At 44.1% G+C, this 12,143-nt stretch overlaps 1 pseudogene; it reads right to left on the bottom strand.

Moving 5' to 3' along the window:
- Positions 1-510: 510 nt before the first annotated feature.
- On the bottom strand, positions 511-1,444 carry LOC123458811 (annotated as a pseudogene).
- Positions 1,445-12,143: the final 10,699 nt, after the last annotated feature.

The following is a 12,143-nucleotide window of genomic DNA, read 5'->3' as shown; positions in this document are numbered from 1 at the left end:
ATGGGCTCAGGTTCCCCTTGGAGCAGACCCCAGACACTGGGAGCTCCTGCTGTGGCCATCAGGACTGTGGGAAGCCAACGACCACCCACACCTGACAGCTGCCTGGGACGCCTTGTGACACACATACCACCAGTGAGGTCAGATCATGTCACAGAGACAGTGCCAGCCTCAATCACTGGCTTGGGCCACGTAGCCCACAGTAAAATGGCAACACTAGCTCTCAATCCTCAAATTTACTTGGAAAGCCAACAACCAAGATGGGGGGGGGGATTGCTCGTGGGGGGTGGGAGGGTGACAGGTAAGAACAGGGGAACAGTGGCTCCAGCTCCTGTGGGGCCCTAAAGCAAGAACTTGACACCCTGGGCAGGCCCCAGCACAGGCAAAGAGAGCTGCGAGGGAGGCTTCCTGATCTCCAGGCATTTTCCCAACCTTCAGACAAAGCAAACCACGTTTAGCTGACGGGGCAGCAGTACCAGGGCAGCTAGCACAGGCCCTGGGGCTCTAAGCATTAATGTCAAGAGGGGAGTAGGCCTCAGTTTTCTCTCGCTTTGGCACCCAAAGGTACACTGGTGCCACTAGGTCGTCTGTCACTGCTGTCTCTGGTCCTGTTCCCTCTCCCTGAGGCTGGGCCACTTGTCCAGCTTGGGGACTGATCGTACATGAAGTTCCAAAAGGATGCCAGTCTGGACTCCAGGGCCCCCACTTTCCGCAGCAGGTCTCCCACTATGTTGAGGGCTGATATCCAGGCCGCAGGTGTGACTGGAGTCCCACTATTAGAGCTGTCCAGACCGTGCCTAAATGCTGCGGGCGTGCTTAACCAGGAGCCGGGCCGTGGTGAGCTACGGGAGTGGACGGCACGGAGCCCGTGGCCTGGACGGCTGTGTCTGTCCTTTCGGCTGCCCCCAAACCAGGCCCGGGTGTCCCGGGCTTCTCCTGCTTCTGCTGCACAGCCAGCTCCTGCCGCAGATCTCTAGCTTCATCCTTCAGCCTCTGGACAGTTTCTAGAAGATTCTCCTTCTCATCCAGTTCGGTCTCCAGAAAGGCATTTCTTTCAATGGCTTGATTCAAGCGTTGCTCAAAGTCCTCCAGGGACATGATCGTGGCTCATTTCTGCAGTTGATCTTTAATGGCTTTGGTCTGGGCCAGGTGGTCCTCCAAAGCTGAGATCTGCCGGTAGCCTTCGGAATGCCGTGTCTCAAACTTCTCCTTGACGGTCTCTAGCTCCATGCGGAGGCGGTTGTTGTCCACTAAGAGGTCTCGGTTCCTAACCTCGATCTGTTGCAGCTGAGTCTCCAATTCAGCTTCATAGTCTCAGCTTCCCTCCTGGAATTCTCCGAGCTCCTCCTGCGAATTCTCTGCCCTCTGCTTGTAGGTCATGGCCAGATCTTTCCAATAGTTTGCTTCTTCTTCCTCAGAGCTGAAAGTCTTTCCCAAGTCCTCCATTGTGAAAATGGGCAACAGGTCACTCTTTGTGTGGCTCAGGCGGCAAAAGACCAGAGCCTTTTTTTTTTGTTTTTTTGAGGTAGGGTCTCACTCTAGCTCAGGCTGACCTGGATTTCACTGTGTAGTCTCAGGGTGGCCTCAATTCATGGTGATCCTCCTGCTAGGATTAAAGGCATGCACCAGGCCGGGCTTGAGGCACATACTTTTAATCCCAGCATTCAAGAGGATGACTGTGAGTTCAAGGCCAGCCTGAGATTACATAGATTACATAGTGAATTCCAGGTCAGCCTGGGCTAGAGGAAGACCATACCTCAAAAACAAAAACAAACAAAAAAACAGCAAGTAAAGGTGGGGTTGAGAGATGGCTTAGTGGATAAAGTACTTGGCCTGCAAATATAAGGATTACTGGCAGGGATGGGATACCTTCCAGTGAGTTGTTGGCCAGGGAAGTCCCCGATGTCCCCAGAACATTACAGGCCATTGCTGAGGCCCTTAGTTTCCCACCAGGAATAGATGGTAAGATTTTATTGTTGAAGACTCCACATAATTGGGCTGTAAGGTCACTGAGACATCCTGCTGGAGTTGAGCTAAAAACCTCCTCCATGTAGACCAGCTGACAGAAAGCTGGAAAAAGCCACACTGCATGCAGTTCAATGGGAGAGAGAGAAATCACCAGTGAAGATACTTAACAGTGGACACTGCAAGCCTCATATTTGGCCAGCCAGTCCAAATGAGCCAATGGGTGCAATAGTGGCACATCTGTTACAGGGGAAACCAACCACCCTCTAATTTGACTGGAGGCCTGCTCCATTGGAGGGAATACATCCCTGATACTGAAAGCTACAACAGAAGTAGTCATGAACTCTAGGGGTGTAACATCTGTTGCTGTCTGGCTAAATGTATATCCTATGCTCACCAAATTGCCCAGTAAACACTTTTCTTAATGTTCATACCTATATATTAATGCTACTCTAACTTTTGGTTAGAGAAGCTTCTCTTTTCAGCTGGCAGGGACCTTGGGATGTCTCAGAAGGTACCATGGTGCTGGGAAGAAGTGACATAAGAGTGCTCATCACTGCAATATCTCTATCACACCTTCCAAGGCTCAGGGTCCATTGCAGAAGAGGTGGCAGAAAGAATGTAAGAGCCAAAGGAAGGGTAGGACTCCTTATAACATGCTGCTCCAGGCACAAAATGGCCAGGATATCCATGACCTCACAGTGCCTGACCCTACCTACACAAGATCATCATAATAGGAAGAAAAGATCATGACATCAAAATAAAAGAGAGACTGATTGGGAGAGGGAGGGGGATATGATGGAGAGTGGAGTTTCAAAGGGGAAAGTGGGAGGGAGGGAGGGAATTACCATGGGATATTGTTTACACTTATGGAAGTTGTCAAAAAAAAATTGGAGGGCTGGAGAGATGGTTTATTGGTTAAGGCCTCTGCCTGCAAAGCCAAAGGATCCCGGTTCAACTCTCCAGGACCCATGTAAGCTGCATGCACAAGGAGACACAAGCATCTGGGGTTTGTTTGCAATAGCTAGTGGTCCAGGCATGCCCATTCTCTCTCTCTCTGCCTCTTTTTCTCAAATAAATAAATATATATTTTTTAAATTGGAAAAAAATAATAAAATCTTTTTTTAAAAAAAAGGATTGCTGGAGTTCATATCCCAAACACTCAGATAAGTGCCACGTGTGTGTGGTGGCCTATCTGTAGTCTCAGTACTCAGGAGGTGGAGACAGGAGGTCCCCGAAGCTAGCTGACTAGCCAAATCAGTGAACTCTGAATTTAAGTGAAAGACTCCATCTCAATAAATAAAATCAAGAGCAATCGAGGAAAACACCTAACACCACTCTTGGCTCCACACACGTGCACACACATGTGCAGCGCATCCACACACCCATGCACATACACCACACACACAAAGCTGAAACAATCTTTTTCTTTCTTTTGCCTTGTTTTGTTTTGAGAAAGGGTCTAATTACATTACCCAGACTGACCTGAAACTTGCTGTTTAGCACATGCCGGCTCAAACTGAAATCCTCCTGCCTGTAATTGCTGGGATTATAAGCATGTGTCACCATGCCAAGCTTGAATAAATATTTCTGAATGGATAACCAAATATGCTTATTGTTACATGTTAATATATTTTCAATGAAAACATAGCCCTAGTCCTATAAATCAAGGGAAGGCTGACTAGGTTATAGACTATCAGAGCTTTCAGCATCATGTACTTAGCATTTCCCAACTTGTAGATAGTACTTATTATTGGTTTGCAAAATCCATTTAGTGAGTCATGAACTAGTGTTTAGAAAACTTAAGTAGAATGGAATTTTTACAGAAAAATACCTAAGTCCATTTAGTAGGAGTTTTGCTTCGTGACATTGTTTCTACCGTATATACGTGTGCGTGCATGCATGCACACTTACGCACGTCCACTGTGTGATGATGTAACGGGTGTTTCTTAACTGTAGGTTATGGTCAAAAGCATGAGAACCACTGATCTAGTCCAATTTATGTACACCCACACCCCAACACTGTTCTCCAACCATAACAAACCACTTTCAGTTCTCTAAACCATGCCATTTTATAACCACAGGGCTTGGCACTTTCTGTTCCCTCCACCTAGAATGAACTTGCCTTCCTTGTGTACCTGGAGGCTGCTGGCTTACACTTCAAGACACTGCTCAAGTATCTCGCTGTTGAGTCCTTTGATGAAGCTAGACACCCTTCTGCGTACATCTGCCCCCTCCCTCCTGACTTCATTGCAGCACTGTGCACTGGCTAGCAGTCATGTTCAAGAGTGTCCACGTCTTTGGCTCATATAGGCTCTTGAGAGCAAGATTTTGTGGTATTGCCTTGTTATTGCTAGAACCTCTCATGATGCCTGTAGCTCGCAGCACGTGTCTGTTAAATACAGGGAGGGTGGGGAGCTTTTTACAAAGAACAATGCACATGTTATGTAATAAAACAGAACAACATCCAAGGCACTGAGGAGATCAAAGTACAGTATATATAACATGCTCTCAGTGTGTGTGCTGGTACATTCGATTACACAAACCGTCTCTGAAGAATGCAAGGGAGCTGGCTGTGGTGGTACACACCTGCAATTCCAGCATTTGCGAAATGGAGAAGGATCAAAAGTTCAAAGTCTAGCCGGGCGTGGTGGCGCATGCCTTTAATCCCAGCACTCGGGAGGCAGAGGTAGGAAGATCACTGTGAGTTCAAGGCCACCTTGAGACTCCGTAGTGAATTCCAGGTCAGCCTGGGCTAGAGTGAGACCCTACCTGGAAAAAACAAAAACAAACAAATAAAAAAAAAAAAAAAAAACCACCAACGGGGGCTGTAGAGATGGCTCAGCAGTTAAGGCACTTGCCTGTAAAGCCTAACAACCTGGGTTCAATTCCCCAGTGCCCACATAAATCCAGATGCACAGTGGCACATGCATCTGGAGTTCGTTTGCAGTAACTGGAGGTCCCGGTGTGCCCATTCTCTCTCTCTTCTATGTCTGCTTGCAAATAAATAAATATTTTTTAAAAACCCAGCAACAAACATATGAATAAATAAGAAAAAAAAACTGGTAACAATGGTAACTCGTGTTTTACTAGGAACTTCTCGACCTTCATATTATGTTTTAAAATTTTTATTTCTTTATTTGAAAGTGACAGAGAAAGAGGCAGGTAGAGAGAGAATGGGTGCACCAGGACCTCTAGCCACTGCAAACAACCTCCAGATGCATGCACCCCCTTGTGCATCTGGCTTAGGTGGGTCCTGGGATCCTTAGGCTTCACAGGCAAATGCTTAACTGCTAAGCCATCTCTCCAGCTCCAACATTCATATTATGTACAAAGGTTTCCTCTAAAAGTAGTTAAATTAAAAAATATTCCTTCAACATATTTATTTATTTATTTATTTTGGTTTTCAAGGCAGTATCTCACTCTGGCCCAGGCTGGCCAGTCTCAGGGTGTCCTCAAACTCTTGGAGATCCTCCTACCTCTGCCTCCCAAGTGCTTGGATTCAAAATATTTGTATAAGCAATGACTACAAGAAACACAAGATTCATGGCCTCCAAATATCCCATAATATAAAAAGCCTTTATTTATTTATTTATTTATTTTGTTTTTTCGAGGTAAGGTTTCACTCTAGCTCAGGCTGACCTGGAATTTACACCATAATCTCAGGGTGGCCTCGAACTCATTGGGATCCTCCTAATTATGCCTCTGAGTACTGAGATTAAAGGCGTGCACCACCACGCCCAGCTCCATGACTTATTTTTATTTGTCATTATTTATTTAAGAGAGAGAAAGAGGTGGAGAAAGAAAGAATGGGCACACCAAGGCCTTCAGCCACTGCAAAAATGAACTCCAGATGCATGTGTCACCTTGTGCATCTGGCTTATGTGGGTGCTGGGGAATCAAACTTGAGTCCTTTTGGCTTTGCAGGCAAGTGCCTTAACCACTAAGCCATCTCTTCAGCCTCCCATGATTATTTTATTATTTTGGGGGGGGTTGGGTTCGAGGCAGGGTCTCACTCTAGCCCAGGCTGACCTGGAATTCACTATCTATTCTCAGGGTGGCCTCAAACTCATGGCAATCCTCCTACTTCTGCCTCCCAAGTGCTGGTATTAAAGGCATGCACCACCACGCCCAGCTTGCCATGATTATTTTTATTGATAGATTAAAAAACAGCAAAAAAGCCCTTATTGTCTATAAAGCTTAAAAGTAACCCTAGTGTTTCTATGAGTGCCAGATAAAGAAGCCCCATCTCACAGAGTGTGGTGTTACACACCTGTAACCCTAGCTCTTAGGAGGGTCACCGTGAGTTCAAGGCCACCCTAAGACTACATAGTGAATTCCAGGTCAGCCTGGGCTAGAGTGAAACCCTACCACTAAAATATATGTGTGTGTGTGTGTGTGTGTGTGTGTGTCTGTGTGTGTGTATTTATTTTATATATATAAAATAAGGTAAAGCAGGGAGTGGGAGGGTGGAGATGGCTCAGTGGTTAAAAGCACTTTCTGTGCAAGCATGAGGGCCAGTTGGGGCCTGAAACTGCTGAGTTCCATTCCTAAAACCCACAAAAATAGCTGGGTGTGGTCGCATACACACCTGCAACCCCTCTCCTGTGGGGAGCAGAGGCCAGAGAATCACTGGGGCTCACAAAACTGCCCTGTGTGAAGGAAACAAGTGAATGAGCAATGGAGGGGTACACCCTACGTTCTCTTCTGGCCTCAGAGTGCACATGGGGTGCCATGTCTGTATGCAAATGACACATGAACACACATACACACACCACATCTCCCTTACTACACAGGCACACATGCAAAAAAAAAAAGCCAGATGTGGTGAATACTTGTAATCTGAGCTCTTAGGAGGCGAAGGCAGAAGGATCAGGAATTCAAGGCCAGCCTGGACCCCATAAGACCCTGTATAATATAAATTTGTAAATAAATACACACATAAAAAAAAGCCAGGCCTGATGGGGCAGCCTTATAATCCTAGCTACTGGAAAGGCTAAAACAAGAAAACAGCAAAATTAAGGCCTACTGAGGCTACAGAGGGCATTCAAGTCTACCCTGGGCACTTAGTGAGACATTTCATCAAAATCTATAAAATATGGAAAGGACTGGGGATCACAGCTTAGTGTTAGGGCTTCTGTCTAGCATGCAGGAGGCCCTGGGTTCAAACCCCACTACCACCTCCCCATCGTGAACACACACACAAAAGTATACTTCCTGCATCTGTCTCTTACTAGACAATAGTCCAGGTGGCTGTCAACTCAAGGGCAAGCTAAACCAATTTTATAACTGTTTAAAGAACAAGGTTAGTCTGTCAGACCTCTGGCTGGGCTTTCCAATCCTTCATCTCACTAAAATATCCTTTTATTAAGTCTAATTGTCAGAATTAAAAGTGATACTTAAGCCGGGCGTGGTGGCACACACCTTTAATCCCAGCACTTGGGAGGCAGAGGTAGAAGGTAGGAGGATCGCTATGAGTTTGAGGCCACCCTGAGACTACATAGTGAATTCCACGTAAGCTTGGGCTAGAGCAAGACCCTACCTCGAAAAAAAAGAGATTCTTACTATAGACCCATGTTCCTATGGCAACAGTAAAATAAATGCCAAAGAGTTTGAAACATTGAGAAAAACTATATACCCTGACCTCCGGTTAAGATGGCGGCGTAGGTACCACGCCAAAACAGCCTGGGGGGGGAAGACCAAAAAAAACTCAGCAAAATACACACTTTTACTAAAAAGTGAGGTGTATAGGAAGTTGAGGCGGCAGCGGAGAAGTGGAAGAGTTATAGAGCATCCAGAGCCTGCACAGGCGGGAACAGCGGCTCCGGGCCGCTCGACTACCCGCCGCAACCGCGGAGCGGCAGAAAACCGCCGGAATCTCGGCTCGAGCCGCAGGACAAGCCAGGTGCGGGATTTTCCCCTCACACCGCGCTCTCCGCAACTCGGGAAACGTGAGGGGAGAGCGGCAGCGAGCAACGGAGGGGGGAGCAGACCACGAGGTAAAAGCACGCATGGAACAGCGATACAACCAGGGCAGCCGCGGCTCCCTCCCCTCACCCGCCGCCTGAACCCAGCTCCAGCGAACACAGCAGCGGCCCGGGACCCGGCCACGCCAACTTGGGCTGACGGCGGGACCCAAGCAGGAGCAGAATTCGGCAGCAACTTCAGCAGCTCCAGCACCGGTACCAGTGGCCCCAGCAACAGCGGACCCAGGGGCGACTTCGGGGTGAGCAGCACCAGTGGACACGGCAACGGCAGCTTCAGCAGCGGTGGGGGCTCCGGGGGAGGCAGCTATAACAGCTGCAGAGGCGGCAGCAGCGACTCAGTTTGCCCCGTAGGAAAAGCAAGTGCCCAGCTCCAGAAATCAGAACAGCAGCCCGACGACCCAGGCAGCAACTTGACTGAGACCACAATCACCCAAGGTAACTGGGATTGCACCAGGGAAGGGTCTCACTTGGTCACAAGCTGACTTGGATACCTCAACAGACCAGAAATCTAAACCTCTTTGTTGATAGAGGATCTGGTCATTATAATAACTACTCTTGCATACATACTCGGGGCTGTTTTTGATGGAATGGGTACAGTGTTTAGCTAAATTTTAGAATCTACCAGTATATTATTCCACTCAGCCTGCTTGAATACTCCTATAGCAGGGAAACTCAACCCCTAAGAACATCTTTGTAGATACTCTGAAAGTCTTAAGAGCCACACCTAATACCTTAAGGTCCTACCCTGAAAATATATTACACCAAATCAATTGATACAGCTAAGAATACACAGCTAGCTAGAAAATCCAAGCATTAACTTAATCCAAGATGCAAAAATATATACATTATAACACAAGAAACACTAAAAAGCAAGACGATATAAATTCACCTAAAAGTATTAATGCATCAGAAATGTCCTCCAGTGAGAAAGAGTTAGAGGAAATGCCTGAGAAAGAGTTCAAAAGAATAATTATAAATATGTTCAAAGAGGTCAAAGAACACATGAAAACAATCAAAGAAGAAATCAAAGAGGAAATCAAAGAGGAAATCAAAGGAATCAAAGAAGAGGCAGGACACCAATTTAATGAAATAAAGAAGGCAATACAAGACATAAATAGAGAAATAGAAATAATAAAGAAAAACCAGTCAGAATTACTAGCAATGAAGAACACAGTTAATGAAATAAAAAACTCTGTAGAAAATCTCACCAGTAGGATGGATGAGGGAGAAGACAGAATATCTAAGCTAGAAGATCAGGTGGCAGACCTAATGCAGTCCAACAAAGAGAAAGACAAACTTATAGAAAAGTATGAGTGGGAATTTCAAGATATTCGGGACACTATGAAAAGATCCAATATAAGAATTCAGGGCATAGTAGAAGGAGAAGAATTCCACTCCAGAGGCATAGTAGGCATCTTCAACAAAATCATAGAGGAAAATTTTCCCCAAATTGGGAAAGAGGTGCCAATACAGATACAGGAAGCCTTTAGAACCCCAGCCAGACAAAACCCAGAAAGAAACTCTCCTCGCCACATTATACTCAAACTTCCAAACACACAAACCAAAGAAAAAATATTGAAAGCAGTTAGAGAGAAAAATCAAGTTACCTACAAAAGCAAGCCCATCAGGATTACAGCAGATTATTCAACACAAACTTTTAAAGCCAGAAGGGCCTGGAGTGATATATTCCAAGTTCTGAAAGATAACAACTGTCAACCAAGGTTACTTTATCCTGCAAAGTTATCCATCCAAATAGATGGAGAAATAAAGACATTCCATGACAAAAGCAGGTTAAAGGAATATCTGAAGACAAAACCAGCTCTACAGAAAATACTTGATAGAATCCTCCATGCTGAACAAAAGGAAAAGCACACATATAAGGAACCTAGAAAAAACCAGCCATACTCAAATACCAGTTAACAGAAGAGAGCACAGGTAGAACAAGTAACACACACACACACACACAAATGGCAAACATAAATACACACCTTTCAATAATATCTCTTAATATCAACGGTCTCAATGCCCCAACGAAAAGACATAGATTTGCAGACTGGGTTAAAAAGCAGGATCCTACAATCTGTTGTCTTCAAGAAACTCACCTTTCTACAAAGGATAGACATTATCTTAGGGTGAAAGGTTGGAAGACGGTGTTTCAAGCAAATGGGCCTAGAAAACAAGCAGGGGTTGCTATCCTAATATCAGACAGGGTGGACTTTAGTCCGAAGTTAGTCAAAAAAGATAAGGAAGGTCACTTTATTGATTAAGGGCACACTCCAACAGGAGGACATTACAATCCTAAACATATATGCACCTAACATGGGGGCTCCCAAATTCGTCAAACAAACACTATTAGAACTAAGGTCACAGATAACACCAAACACGGTGGTGGTGGGTGACTTTAACACCCCACTCTCATCAATTGACAGGTCATCCAGGGAAAGAATAAACAGAGAGGCATCTGGACTAAATGAGGTCATAGAAGATATGGACCTAACAGATATATACAGGACATTTCATCCAAAGGCTGCAGAATATACATTCTTTTCAGCAGCACATGGAACATTCTCTAAAATAGACCATATATTAGGACACAAAGCAAATCTTAACAAATTCAGGAAAATTGAAATAATTCCTTGCATTCTATCTGACCACAATGGAATTAAACTACAAATCAGTAGCAAGAAAGGCTACAGAGCATACACAAAATCATGGAAGCTAAACAATACACTACTAAATGATGAGTGGGTCAATGAAGAAATCAAAAAGGAAATCAAAAAATTTATAGAGTCAAATGATAATGAGAACACAACATACCAAAATCTCTGGGACACAATGAAGGCAGTTCTAAGAGGTAAATTTATAGCCTTAAGTGCCTATATTAAGAAATTAGAAAGGTCGCAAGTAAACGACCTAATGCTTCGCCTTAAAGCCTTGGAAAAAGAAGAACAAGGCAAACCAAAAAGTAGTACACGGGAAGAAATAATAAAGATTAGGGCAGAAATTAATGAAATAGAAACAAAAAGAACAATCCAAAGAATTAATGAAACAAAGAGTTGGTTCTTTGAAAGGATAAACAAGATTGATAAACCCTTAGCAAATCTGACCAAAAGAAAGAGAGAAGAGACACAAATTAATAAAATCAGAGATGAACAAGGTAACATCACAACAGATTCCAGAGAAATTCAAAAAATTATAGGGACATACTATAAAAGCATATACTCCACAAAGTATGAAAATCTGAAAGAAATGGATGATTTCCTTAATCTATATGACCTACCTAAATTAAATCAAAATGAGATTAATCACTTAAATAGACCTATAACAAACATGGAGATCCGAGCAGTTATCAATAATCTCCCAACTAAAAAAAGCCCAGGCCCGGATGGATTCACTGCTGAATTTTACCAGACTTTTAAGGAAGAGCTAACACCATTGCTTCTTAAGCTTTTCCAGGAAATAGAAAAAGAAGGAATCCTACCAAACTCCTTCTATGAGGCCAGCATCACCCTGATACCAAAACCAGGCAAAGATAGAACAAAAAAAGAAAATTACAGACCAATCTCCCTCATGAACATAGATGCAAAAATTCTCAACAAAATCTTGGCAAACAGAATACAAGAGTATATCAAAAAGATCATTCACCCTGACCAAGTAGGCTTTATCCCAGAGATGCAGGGATGGTTCAACATACGCAAATCTATAAATGTAATACATTACATAAATGGGTTGAAGGACAAAAACCACATGATCATCTCATTAGATGCAGAGAAAGCATTTGACAAAATCCAACATCCCTTCATGATAAAAGTCCTACAGAGACTGGGAATAGAAGGAACATATCTCAATATAATAAAGGCTATTTATGACAAACCTACAGCCAACATATTACTAAATGGGGAAAAACTGGAAGCTTTTCCACTAAAATCAGGAACAAGACAAGGGTGTCCACTGTCTCCACTTCTATTTAATATAGTTTTGGAAGTCTTAGCCATAGCAATAAGGCAAGAGACACACATAAAAGGGATACAAATTGGAAAGGAAGAAATCAAGTTATCACTATTTGCAGATGACATGATTCTATACATAAAGGACCCTAAAGACTCTACTAGCAAGCTGTTAGAGCTAATCAAAACCTACAGCAATGTAGCAGGATACAAAATAAATACACAGAAATCAGTAGCCTTCATATAT

Source organism: Jaculus jaculus, chromosome 2 (assembly GCF_020740685.1).
Source record: "Jaculus jaculus isolate mJacJac1 chromosome 2, mJacJac1.mat.Y.cur, whole genome shotgun sequence".
In the NCBI taxonomy this organism is placed as follows: Eukaryota; Metazoa; Chordata; class Mammalia; order Rodentia; family Dipodidae; genus Jaculus; species Jaculus jaculus.
The sequence above is the reverse complement of the archived record's forward strand: the minus strand, read 5'-3'. Positions and strand labels throughout refer to the sequence as shown.